The following is a 13930-nucleotide window of genomic DNA, read 5'->3' as shown; positions in this document are numbered from 1 at the left end:
ACGTTATACGGCTAACATTTGTGTACTTTCACTTCTTCCACAATGGATTTGCTTTTTCAGTATTTGTATTATTCAAACCAATTCAAGAATCTTACTACAATAATGTACAACTATGAGCCTAGAGAACAGACTTCTTAAACACAACTCTCCTAATTCCTTAGTCACACAAAAGACATACAAATGCAATCTAACTGGGAATTTCCGGTCACAGTGTGTCTTTGATAAGTATAATGATCAGCATGTTACACTATATGAATATCAGTAGTTTGCCAAATTAGGAATTCAAGGCACATTCAAGGCCCTGTTAAACCTGCCAAGAGCACTGTGCAATACGGCAGATCAAACAATTTGTGCAGTATTGCCAACTATGTCCGTTCAGGGGTCTTAAAATACAAGCTTCTACTTTGCATTAAGATGAGCCAGAGCACACAGGAACCCCACTGACAACAAAGGACAGATCATCCTTTCTCCTTTCACTGGCCCCGACTGACCCGCCTTCACACTCCCATACACCAAGAGAGAGAAAAATGCTGTGTGCCAGTTGCAATACACAGCTTTAACCAACTCCCTAAAACATACACTGCTGCAATATTGTACGTGCAAACAAATCAGTGCACCGTGCATTCTTTACCTTGAAAAATATGGACTGAGAAAGGACCAAAAACAGAGCGACAGAGAAAGAGATGAAAACATTAGAGAAAGGTAAGATGAGAGGCAGAGTGATTGGTAGCTGGCTGCCATTCTGGCCCGGTGGCCCCGCGGCTGATGCACACAGTTGCGTAATGGTTCTGCATGCAATGTGAAGCACAGCAAACGGGACTTCAGCACATGTAGCTGAAGAGACCACTCAAGCCTTCTGGGGAAGGGAAGTTATTTCAGTGAACACATACATACACAGGATGAGACAGCCGTGTTTTGACACAGTGCGCTAAAAATAGCGCATTCTTAATAGAAAAAACAGAGTGCCATGCAAATCCAGACTGGCATGAGGGGGGGGTGGGGAGATAAAACATTTCTTTCAAAGACAGTCCTGAGAGCTGAACTAGAGGGCATGGTAAATAAGAGGAGAGCGACCCGTTGTCGGGTAAACCACTCACATCTCACTATGACTGTGATCCCACCTGACACGCGGGCATCGCACAAGGCCATGCAGCCACATTCACATACAATAAATGAACTGAAGCAATTAAGAATCAGCATGAGCAACTTTGCAGATCTGTTATGTAATTCTCAGCCTGTGGGGCCATGTGATAGGAAATGGCGGCAGACGGGCCTGTTGTGTTTTCTGCTGCACATATATGGTCATTAATCACGCTCGGTCTCTTTGCTCTTTTTCTATTTCCAGAGTAGCAGAAGCCTGAGGGCAGCGGACCTACGGCACTGCAGCACGTGCAGGCTGGACTTCAGCATCACTGCAAATGTCACACAATGTTAACTCGCACACTGGAGGGCAGCCTACGGTGAGAGGATCACGAGGACAACCTATAAATGGCACCTTTTCACCCATCTCTTTATGAATGCAAAGTTTGCTAATGCTTTGACTGGACACTCAACTGCTAAAATAAAGGCTGCTTTATTTAAAGGTTTTACTTCCCCCTTTTAAAGCTACTAAATGCATCTGATGAATGTAAATGCACTACTGAAGCACATTGGTTGCAGAATAAGTTGCCCAAATAAATGCATTCAAGGGTTTAGCAGGGCAAAAACTCCAGCTGCATTTCCACCCTGCAGGAAACCAAAGGGAATACTGATGAGTCCAGGTATCTTTGTAAACACACAGATGGAGCAGGTAGATCTGGACACATGAAAAGAAGAACAGGTATTGTGTGTGTTAGAGCCACACTTAACTGTGTGTGTGTCTCTCTCTCTCTCTCTCTGTGTCTCTCTTTCTCTGTGTGTGTGTCTCTCTCTCTCTCTGTCGGGTGCATGAGAGAAGATTTCTGCAGGGCGTGTTGGAGTGTGAGTCATCATCATTGCAGAGAGAGAAAGAGGGGAGAGGCATTCTTTAAGTCGAAGACAGTGCTTATGGCAGCAATGCAGCAAGGAAACACCAGACACCCAGCACTATACCAGGGATAAAAATCCACCACAGAAAATAAACAAACACCGGTAAAGGACTCCCATGATAGCATAGTCATCCCAGCATAGGAACACTGTGTTACACAACACCAGGTCAGCACAGCAGCCCAAATGTAGCCCACTGAATGATCAGAGCATCAGACACTGTTGGGTTGGGCCAAAGCCTAAATGTTTGAATAACAATGAGTGACTTTCCATTGTGATCATGTTACTGTAATGAAGACACACTGCTGCGGCTCACTCGGTTTTAAAATGGTGTAGAGTGTTGGGTAAACAAAGAATATTCTTCAATACAAATTCAGTAAAAAAAAAAAATCTTAAATGTTCATACTTAGAGCCAAAACGATTAGCGGAGCAGTTGATTGACAGAGAATAATTGCAAACAATTTCAACAAAATTGTTCAAGTCAATTAAGCAAACACGTAAATTTAGTCTGGTCCTAGCATCTCTAATGTAAGGATTTGATGTTATTCTTTGTCTAATATCGATTTCTTTACATTTAACGGTCATACAAAATAGATAATATAATGATTGAAACCAAAGTGAATAAAATACAAAACATTTATCCTCAAAGCCAGCAAAGTGACATCATCATGCCCCCTGAAAGTTCAACAATAAATCCAGTGTCTGCTGGAAAAATCTGCCCCATTGTGACTTGTTTCATAATGTAATAAACTGATGATGCTTGTTTAAACACACTTCCAGAGATGTTAAGAAAATTCCTAACGGACTGGAAGGAGTTGGAGCTATCTTACACCATTTCTCGAAGGCTCTGTGTAAAGATTACAACTGAATACGAATTGACTATTTTTCACAGCAAACAGATAAAACCAACTTGATTACCAAATCCAGATCTGAAAAGAGGAAATTAGGTAAAGCGGCACTTGAACATGTCAGATGACTGACACAGACAGGCTCCTTGTTCCAATGTAAACATATCAAACAGACAGCTGCCTGAACCGTCACCTTACCTCCTAAATGTTCTCACCCATTCTGTAAAAAGATGATTCGATCTCTGTAGCCTGGCCTTACCTTCTCCCACACAGAGACGGTACAAGCCTTAAAGACTAGTTCCCTCATATCCAAACCACGAGCAGGTAATCAGCGATAGCTTTTGGGCTCCACAAGTCTCTCTGGACAGTCGCGTAGCTGCCGAGGTAGACGGACCTCTCTTCACAGACTTCTGAAACCGCAGCATAAGTCTGCAACCCGATCCTGAAGTTCAGCTGAAGTCCATGCTGCTATCCAACCCTGCTGATTAAATTACTGCCTGCCAGAGATACAGCCGCCCAATAACACACCATCACAGACTCTAACTGATAAGCAAAGAGTTTAACGGTAAATTAATATGAACTCAAGGCCAGCATAACAACTAGGTAGGTAGGTAGGTATATACTTTATATACTTTATTAATCCCCGAGGGGAAATTTTTTTACATGTGGTAAAGAAAAAGTGTTTAGCTCCCTGACACTTTGGTTAGCTCTTCTTCTCTAAGAGAGTGCAAATAGTTGAATATTTAGTCCCTAGTAATTGGCTCAATCCCATATTTTGCCCTGTGAAACCTCAGTCAGACTCTAAGCTTGCAGAATACGGTTATATGCAGTTTTAGGGGTGTGAAAATGGCTCCTTGCTATCTTTTTGGATGCCAATAAAATAGAAAATACAGGCTGTTTATTCACTCTGATTTTGCTCTAATCGCCAATCTGACAGGGCTTTCCCAAGCTGGTTCTCATTTCACTGGAAAGCTGTGTGATATCCAAGACATCAAGTGGAAGAAAAAAAAAAGAGAAGGAGAAGAAGAAGGAGAGAGATGCAATCTAAGTAAAAGACCCAGAAAACAACCTTTTTCATTTGAACTCATTGGACAAAAAGTCATGTCAGTAATATGAGTCAGCCCAAGTTGGCCTGTCAGGACCACTTGCCCCTCACATTTATCCCAAAGTACCTACTAACAATGAAACCTCAAAAGGGACAGTATCTCAAATGCAGCAAGAGGCAGGAGTCTGAACTTTACAGTCAACAACCAGCTCAGAGAAAAAGACGCCTGACCACTGAATGCTCTGATGAACAAGCACTCCCGACTGAGACAATGGAGCAATTCGAGGGAGCAGGGGAGGGTTATAGAGGGATACAATAACAACACTCCAGACACAGCTCATCGCAACTCCTCTGACACTGTGACTGGCCGGCTTATCATACGAGAAATGCTGGTGGCCATCGTTGGCCTTTAATTTCACCCCAGCACCAATCTAATTAAGGGGCACTAGACTGAGCACAGTCACCCACTTACTGATGACTTACAAAGATTTCAAAACAAAGGACCTAACATGGTCAACCAATAGGCATACCTTTGAAAAAAAAAGAAAAAAAAAAGAGTCAAATAATTAAAGAGAATAGAATAATAAAAGCACTGAGGACAAGACAAATGCAACAGCACGTACTATACTTATATTTTTTGAGTTTCTACCATTATGTATACTTAATCTATATATAACATATATGACCAGCTCTGTTTAATTCTGGAGGGGGAATCCTGTCGTATCTCTTCTCTCAAGTTATAATTTACAGTCACTACTGTCAACTCTCTAATAATGGCAGAAAATGTCAAAGAAATCAAATAAAGACCAGAATGGATAAATGAAAACAGTTTGGGTCAAATGGACTCAGCATACAGCTTGCGCAGCAAAGAAGAGAACAACGAGGTCATGTTTGTTGTGCTGTTGCTGAAAAAACAACAAACAATCTGTGAGAAATATTGGATTTAAGCATTTGTATCTCCCTAGGCAACGATATGAAGCTGTACAAAACAACAGTACTGCTTTAAGCATAACAATCTTAAACTGTTAATATGATCTTAAAGGCAATGCTAACACGCTGAGGTTTACTGGCTTTAAAGTTTTCTGTAGCTTGTCCTGTTAATGGTCTAGATGACCGATCACCCAAGTTATTACCCTGCAAACTAAGGGAAGCCTGAATGTCTGTGCAGATTCCATGATTATCCATCCAATACTTATTTAGACACTCTCCTAAAGACACATTATGGTGGTGCTCAAGAATAAGTCAGGATGTCTTCAAAGTCATGAGAATTCGCCATCTGCAGACCGAGAATAGCTCTACCAAATGCCATCTACATCCAACAGTTGTGGAGATATTTATATAAAGAATGGACCAACTAAGGGACATGGAGCCAGACGATTAACATGACAAAGGATGCCCAAAAGCATCTAAATTAAGTACTGTGGGTTAAAGGAAAATACAAGTTGTCATTGTGTTTAGGTATGAACTGTCCCTTTAAACTGCTCTGTTACTTGACAGTGCAGCTTGGGGATTTCAATAACAGGCATTGTAATTAGCCACCACATAATAGGAATGACCTTATTAAGCTGCTGCTGGGTCACAAGCAGATTTAGGTTACCAAAACACATGTGCTACCAATTAAGTATTTTTTTTTTAATCAAGCACTATCTTTTCATACCTTTTCCTTTATCTCAATTGGCGCATGAGTGAACAAACACACCAATACACAAAGTCAAATCTTTCTTTAGGAGAGCAAGTATCAATATTTATGCACTGACTGAGTCCATAAATACCAGCGGCCAATCCAAAAATCAATGCTCGCCTGTTACATATTTTAATCTCCCTATGAAGGTCAAATTACTTCAACAACGCCTGAGAGGGTGAAGCACACACAGACACTAAACTAAAGGAGCTAGCAGATTTTGCATTCACGCCGCCCGACCCTATCCCAGTACAACTGATGTCACTGAACCACATACTGTACTGAAGAGTGTAAAAACAAACAGAGCTCATCAGCATTAAATAGATTTACAAAAGCCATCATGTGGCAAATGCTGCGTCTGAAAGTCTGCGTTTCCAGGGTTTAGCCCTGTGTAAGTCTTGTACATTATAGATGAGGCAGAGGAGAAGGGGAGTGTTCAATGGAGCACTATCAGTTACCAGAAGGCCAATCTAAATCTCCTATATCATGACTAACCTCTACTTCAGAGCCACAGGGGTGACACAGCAAGAACCTCAGCCTTTCCCCGCAGGCGGCTGTAGACTTTGGAACAACACTCCAGCCTACACAGAACTCCATCAAAATGACTGTGTTCTCAGTGCTAAAACTGAGGGACTGCCAAAGTGATTCCTGCCATCATATGAATTTGTCACTTTGCTAACAGAGTTTATGAAAGTTAGATGAACATTTTACTATCTTGTTAAAACCGGTTACATTATTAAAAGGGCACATTCATCCTGCGAGGCGAGAAAGATAGCCTGTAGGAGATTGAAAATTTAATAAGCTCAATGCAGTGGCTGGAGATTGAGAAACTTGGCAGAGATTTAGCTTTGAAATCCTGAATATGGCCACGAGATGATTTACCCTCATTGTATCATGCATGCACTCAAGCGGGTCAAAAGACAGGGGATTCTGCAAACCTGTGATAAACCCATTAACTGGCTTAACTTCAGATACTTCCCCCAACGTTTAATCTGTGATATGAAGCAATGTTTCTGCTGCTATTTTTAACATACACCCTTTTAGTTCAGCGTAATGACATACTATCAGATCTACATGTATTTTTATTCCACAGGCTTTATTTAACATTGCTGTACCGGCATGTTATCACAAATCTGTATGGTTGTTTGTTTTTTTTCCTTCGTGGTAATACACCGCTGCTGAATGAATAAAAAGAGTAGTGGGATGGTAATGCTCAGGGCTATCATGACAGGCCAGGCAGTAGATGAAGGTGGCTGGTGTCAGCAGGCTCAGAAACAGCTGACCCTGGAGGAGACTGGGAAGGACTTTCTACTATTGCTGATCAGGCCGTGATAAACATTATCTCAGCATCATAAGTGTACTGTTATCTGATAGGGTAAAAACCACTGACTACATGCAGTGCTGCGTATGTATGTTTGTGTGTGTGTGTGCACTTGTCACGCTGGCACCCGACACCCTGTGTGTTAAGTCATGCCGTCAGCTCCTCACAGACCTGTTACAGCAGAGAAGCAATGGGCCCTGTTCCAATAGCAACACTGTCTTACATTCGAGGCTTGTATCTCAATCAAGAAATAACACAGGATTAAGAGCCATGTTTACTGCTTATAAATGACAGTAAATTTCTCTGCACTGATTAGAGCTAAAAATATATTTGATTATCAAACAAAAATGTATTAATAACAGTTTGAAATCATTTCTAAAGCAAAAGAAGCACGACACATTCATCAACACTTTTGAATTTACTTTTGAATTTGAGATAAATAGAATTGTTTAGTTATTGATTCCTTGGAGGGGTAAAAATAAAGAACTATTTTTTTGTATTCATTAAATAATGACCATCATTTTCAAGTTATCATTTGCCAGACCTCAGTATTGGATCATGAGGCAAAAATCACACCAGTGTAACATTAGTCAAACGATATCCTGCACCACCCAACAAATCAGGTGAAGACTTGTAAAACGGTATTAAAGATCAAATTTAGCCCATATCCTAGTCCTGCACTTCTCAGCATTAGCTATCTCTTTCTTATTGACATATCAGAAATAAACAATCACTAAATTATAGTTGTTGATAATATAAATAATCTTTGCAGATGTAACAAGAATAGATGTGAAAGAAACATGGCAACGTAGAAGCAACAGAAAAAAAAGATCCTGATGCTCTAATCCTACTGTAGTTTCCTATAAATGTTGCAGATTGCAAACTACTCCCTCTTTTGCTGTATTTGCTATCACTGAAGAAGAGACTTCATGAATAAACAAACTGGTATATGAGGGAGAAATCTGGATGACCCCTGTGCATCAGTAAGACAATGATAACTAGTCAGTCCACTGGAGAAGCAGAAAGGGCTGCTGAGTAAATGGTGTGTAGCAAAAGCAGCGTGCGGTCCTGGGTCAGCCAGCAGCATCTGAGCGTTAATAAGGGGAGTAATTGAATTAGAGGATCAGTGGAGGCCTGTAGTGTGGGCGCCACGCGGCTCTAATTTCATTACAAGTGATGTAAACATGAGGTTGGCCCCCAGCGCAGGGGCCTCCCACATCAATACATACACAACCATACATTCACAAACATCTATGATGCTCACATATGAAAATAAATGACAAAACCACATACACCTGTTTGTTCCATGTAACATCCTCTCCTACAGGAACCTCAGCCTGTGTTTGTGAGAGTTGTGAGGTAATAAATGCAGATTGTGTGGCACAAGAAATAAAGAAATACAGAAGCATGGAGTTTGAGCAGCATCAGCTTTTCATGGTATAGTATTCATTAAATTTGGTGCAGCACAGTGTCTCAGTGGTAAGTATTGTCATCTCATAGCAAGAGGAGAATTGATTCTCAGCACTTTCTGTGAGATGTTTATGTTCTCTGAATATCAATATGTATGAATAAATGATAAATCTGGCATTAACGTTGGTGCGAAGAGACTACACGAGGCATTAAGTTGGCACGACAGAATATTTTTGTTTTTGTTTTGTTTTTTAGATTACATCTATACTGCAAAGTCATTGTTTATTTCCAGTCTATGTGGCACATGATTTTGATCATCATCTTAATGTGCCCTGGCCTTATGATTCACTTGACCATCAAACAAAGCACAGCTCAAATAAACCCGCAGGTCTGACTGCAGGCCTCTTCACACTCAACAATGGTTATGAGGGCAGGAGTTAAACAAGAGGAAACTGTTCACATTCCAATAAATCTTGCCCCTTTTCATCTCAGCTCAGACAATGAGATACTCCCAGAGGCAGATCACTTATCAATATGCAAGTGGCACATTTTGCCTTAGTGCTTTCCAAAACATCACACTGCTGCATCAGGCAGTAAATCTGTGAATTTTCTCCACTTTAAACAGCGTTAAATGCTCGCTTCGATCAGCTTTTGATGTATGCACATGTTTGTTTTCTAACACCCTGCAAAGCCTGTCAATTATCTCACAAGTTTACCCTGCAACAGAGCAGGAGGAAAGCATGGGTGAGGACTGACTTATCAAGTAGACAGGCATCTGACCTCTGAGGCCATTCCCACTGGTTTCTAAAGACAATTTCAAGCAACACTCTGTTACTTAGAAAAAAAACAAATAACACGCTCTTCTTCTACCAAACAAAAAGGTGACTATTTGTGCAATAAAAAGCATCTTAGCTCAGTTTATTACAGTCAGAGGTTTGGCAGATAAAACATTGCTTGGTCTGGTATGACCGGTCACTTTTTATGGTTAATTTAGCCAGATATAGCTGTATAAAAGACATTACTGTGTCATATAACTCATGTAATGACTCTTCTGTGCATGTTCTACACTGAGACAAAATTTTACATTATTAGATAACCGTCACTTTTAGCCCCAGACGCCACTGTTCAGTCAAGATTATATGAAACTGTGTTTTTCAAAGACAGGGTTTGGAGGAAAATAGGTGCAGTATTATGGCTGGGCTACATCTATGCTTTGTTGCCTGCTGCTTTTGCATTCTTGACAACAGCTGTCAGAAAATTTCACAATAGTTCATTTTAAAAAGGGTACAAAACTAGCTCACTGGTTGAAAATGACTGTTCTGTATTAACAAATCCACACAGTTTGAGAAGGCTCCTACTCAAAATATGAAGTACTGTGCTGTATCTTATCTACATGTAATTGAAACAGTAGACAACACCTCAACTGCATTATATTTCTATGACTGCAATTTCCAAAACTGTAGATGCATATTTTATAGGAAGGAAAGTGAGTAAAGACAGAGAATGGCTTATTTCTTCTGCCACTTACATTGATCTCAAAAACTTCTGCACACTATAAAGTGCTATAACAGAGGAAAACGTTTTATTATTGTCAACACTTGCAGAATAATAACGATAACTCAGTGTCTGTGAAATTCCCTCTTCAGCACAAATCTGCAAGCCTAAAAGAGGACTAGCAACAAAGCCACAAAAAAAGGGTAGAAAAATCTCTAGGGCAATGGGAAAAAAATGACACTTTCATCAAGTTTTCTCTGAAGAAAACACACATGCTGTAAGACTGAAAGATGTAAGACAGAAAGATGTAATGACTGCAGACAGCTGTGTTTCCCAGGAAGATACCTTTACCAGGATGCATCTGCGGTTTGTTGATTGCATCTCCATCATAAGATAACAGAGCTGCAGGCTAATGGAGCTTGTTGAAGAAGTGCCTCATGCTCTGTCAGTTTTTCATTATCACTACACTCAGTCTTACACAGGACCATGCAGTATTGGTAATTACTGATGCTACGGAAATCTTTCAGGACTCATAATCGGCTCTTTTTCCACTTGAGGGAACTAACAACACCGCCTCCAACCCACCCACCCCTTCACCAATACCCCTGTCCCTCCCAGTCCATTTCTCTGTTGACTGAGCGGTGCAAAACACCAACTAATGACATGATAGGATTCATGTTGACTTCAAAAGCAACCACCGCAGGAACAAGGGAAGGACTTTTGTGTCACCAGACCTTGCTCATAGATAATTATCACAAGATAGAATGAATTCGGGTTCAGAAGAAAGCCAAGTAATTCCAAAAGAAACCTCCATATTTCACATTAAACAATCTGTCTGGTATGTACATGCATGCAGGGAAATGCACAATAGATGTCCTTTACACATAAGTGTTGGAATATCTTTAATGATTTTTACAAATATATTTTATATAAAAAAAAACCATTTTAAATGTCATTGTTCACATTTGGTTGCTTTAAACATTATGATGCACATGACTGAAATGGCAGGCGAGCCCTTAAGAAATGTTGACAAGCTAATTATCAAGTAGCCCTGTCACAAGCAGGCAGAGAGTTTAAAAATAAAGTTCACACCACCCTCATTATGTAAACAATCAGTCCATAGTGCTAACCTCGCACCTCTATAGATTACAGCTGGCGGACTTAAACACAAGAAGGCCACACTCTCCGTGTGTGAGACAGGACGGTTTGAGGGTTGTGAAAGCTGTCTGAGAATATATCTGTGTTTATTTGTGTTTGTACCCACCAAACCAAAATCAGGAAAAATGGCAGGAGAAATTTGATATAGACAACACATTCGTTAGTTTCTTATGTTACTATTACTGTCAGTATGATTCCTGAACCCCGTCATATCACAAGGAAATATCAGTGACATTGTTCATCAACACGCAGGAAGAAGCTGTTAATAACAAAGCTTCAGTTCAGCCAAAAGATGTCACCCATAACATCGCCCTCCGCGAAAACAGTCTGGTAAGTGCTGAGGAGACACAGTAGAGGAAGCCAGCAGCCCCATGCATGCACACGCACACGCACGCACACACACACACACACACACACACACACACACACACACACACACACACACACACACACACACACACACACACACACACACACACACACACACACACACGACTCATTCCCTTTGCGCAAGCACCACACTGAGGTCTAATCGATGGAGCTCATTCATATTGAACCACAGTTGTCAGGGGAAGCCGGGGGAATTACAAGCAGCCTCCGCTGTGAGATCGCAGCCTGAAGGAAGCTTGAGGAAGATGAAGCCAGCTTCGCTCTGGAAAACCTGCTGTTTACTGTCCACAGCATTTTCAACAACATGGTTGCTGGGTCTCTTCGATACAGGAGAAATCAGTCAACAGGTACGACAGTACTTAAACCAGATGGTTACATAACGATATGCCATTTAAACATTGTCATTTAAAGATTGTAAATCCCAGTAGATGTTTCTGATACTCTGTAGTAGCACCAGTATACACTGTGATGACAGAAGGCACCAAACCAGAACTTTGATATCAATTCTCTGAAATTCACATTTTATTGTATTCAAATGTTTTTGAATAAACAATAAATTATTAACTGAGAACAACTGATATGCTTTATCAGATAAGCAGCAGGGCCAAATTAAATCAGAAGTGGGCCTTGGGGCAAAAATCAGCCGTGGGATAAACCTCACGTTCTCGCCTCATTTGTCATTGTCTGATTTCGAATATGATTCATGCAAAAATGGCATTTGCTAATATTATAAAAGAAGTAAAACAAGACAAGGTGTCAATACACTGTAGTGAAAAGCAGCACCTACAGGATCCTTATCATTTTACTTTACATTGTATCTTAGTGGTGAATATCAGTAAACAAATGTGTAATCATTAAAACTACCACCGCTGAAACACAGTGAACCTGAGACCTTGATGAGTACTAATGTAGGACAATCTATTTGCCTTGCCGTGATTTCACTGTAATTACAGTATAGCTCTTATTACTATCCTCACTTCCTCTAGAAACATCTTTCCTGCAATCTCCAACACATAACTGATGTTCAAATGCTCATTATCACTGACAATAAATAAAACAGATAGAAATGACCTCTCAAGCTAATTATTCATGAGAAGAATTCAACAGGCCAATATGCCAACAGCATCCTGCAGGCTTGATCTTTTCTTTGGACAGGGAGGAGGTGAATGCACAGGTCTAAGTAAAGAAGCATTGTCTCCTGACTCTTCCCCAACACGGGTGGTCAGTGGTCATGAAACACCAAGAAAGGAGCCACTTTGACCCCAATTAGCTTCAATAACAATTCTAAACGAACACAAGCACAAGTCAGCAGAGCTCATTTCAAAATTAAACCAACAACTGGAGGAAATATTACTCATGGTTCACAAGTTCACAATCCATAGCAGGGAGACGAACATGGAAGCCTGAAACTGCTGACAGCAAATGCCTCCGCTGCAGTCTTCAACTGCCCTTAATGGGCCGTGCCAAGCCCAGCATCAACAAGCCTTTATCTCCCTTTCACACAGAGAACTCACCAGTAACTTCTGCTGCAGCCTCTGGTGGCTCAGGGTGTCTGGGCTGAGTGGCAGAGCTCTGCTGTTGTCCTCTAGAAGACAAACGCTGTCCAAACGCTGGAGGGGTAAAACTTCATTTCTCAGCTGTAGGGGTGGCAGGGGGCAGAAGAGAACACAAGGCTGCAGTCAACAATATAAATTAATAAAAAGTGCCTTTCCTTAAGGAAGAAAATCTTTACACAATGATGAGTTTTCACAATAGCAATGGAAGTTTTACAACTTGATTGTGCAGTTTCTGGCTATCTCACTGTATTTCAAATAACCCTTCCCCATTGCTGCTGCGTCCCACTGGTGATGAAATCTGTCCGCAGTCTATCTGCAAGTGTAGGTGAGTGGCCGCTCAGAGCCAGCGGGAGGTCTGAGTGGGAAAACAGATAACAGCTACGCTCACACAGTGCAAGCAGAATGTGTTCTGCGTTCATTGATCTTCACAGATTCACTTTGACAATACAGAGAATAAAGCAACTACCTGCCCACCTGCTGCTTTCAGCATACTTTGAACACTCCACTTGACTAAAGTTTCGTCACAGGGAAAATAGAGGCACTGGTGTGAGGTGAAACCAAACAAAACAAAACAAAATCACACAATAAAAATATAAGAAGAATGTTTTTATAATGTGCTTTATATATATATTAAAAAAAAAAAGTCCTCATGGGATTTTCTTGTTAATCTCTGCATGTCACATAATATGACCTGATTTGTATAATATTGTGTTATTCTCGTCACCCAGATGTTTTACACAGGTGTGTTAACTTACAGTCCAAGACCTGCAGACAACCATGCAACATGTGAACCGAGTGTATCGATGAAAAATAACGCTTCAGCACTCATTCAACCAGATACTTACAAACCCACAAAAGTATAAGATGCCAGCAAGGTAAAATAACATCCTCTCTCCATGTTCAATCACTTAACCGGCAACGCTGATAGCACTACCTAAACTGCTTGTTATTGCCAAGCTAGTGGAGCTGGCTGGAAATAATAATGCCCCCTATTAAAATATTCATGGCTCCAGTCAGGTGGAA

At 40.8% G+C, this 13930-nt stretch overlaps 1 protein-coding gene across 2 annotated transcripts in view; it reads right to left on the bottom strand.

The window, feature by feature from the left end:
* Window positions 1-12984, bottom strand: part of rimbp2b (RIMS binding protein 2b) — a 66444-nt gene extending 53460 nt beyond the window's left edge. For both annotated transcript variants that reach the window (XM_069706736.1, XM_069706732.1), the window contains exon 1: window positions 12866-12984. The gene's annotated coding sequence lies outside the window, so the exon portion shown is untranslated. The remainder of the gene's footprint in view (window positions 1-12865) is intronic.
* Between the last annotated feature and the right edge of the window lie 946 nt (window positions 12985-13930).

This window comes from Brachyistius frenatus, unplaced genomic scaffold, assembly GCF_029030835.1.
Source record: "Brachyistius frenatus isolate BFR_SWC_R1_liver_20210118 unplaced genomic scaffold, ASM2903083v1 Contig_64, whole genome shotgun sequence".
Lineage (NCBI taxonomy): Eukaryota > Metazoa > Chordata > Actinopteri > Embiotocidae > Brachyistius > Brachyistius frenatus.
The sequence above is the reverse complement of the archived record's forward strand: the minus strand, read 5'-3'. Positions and strand labels throughout refer to the sequence as shown.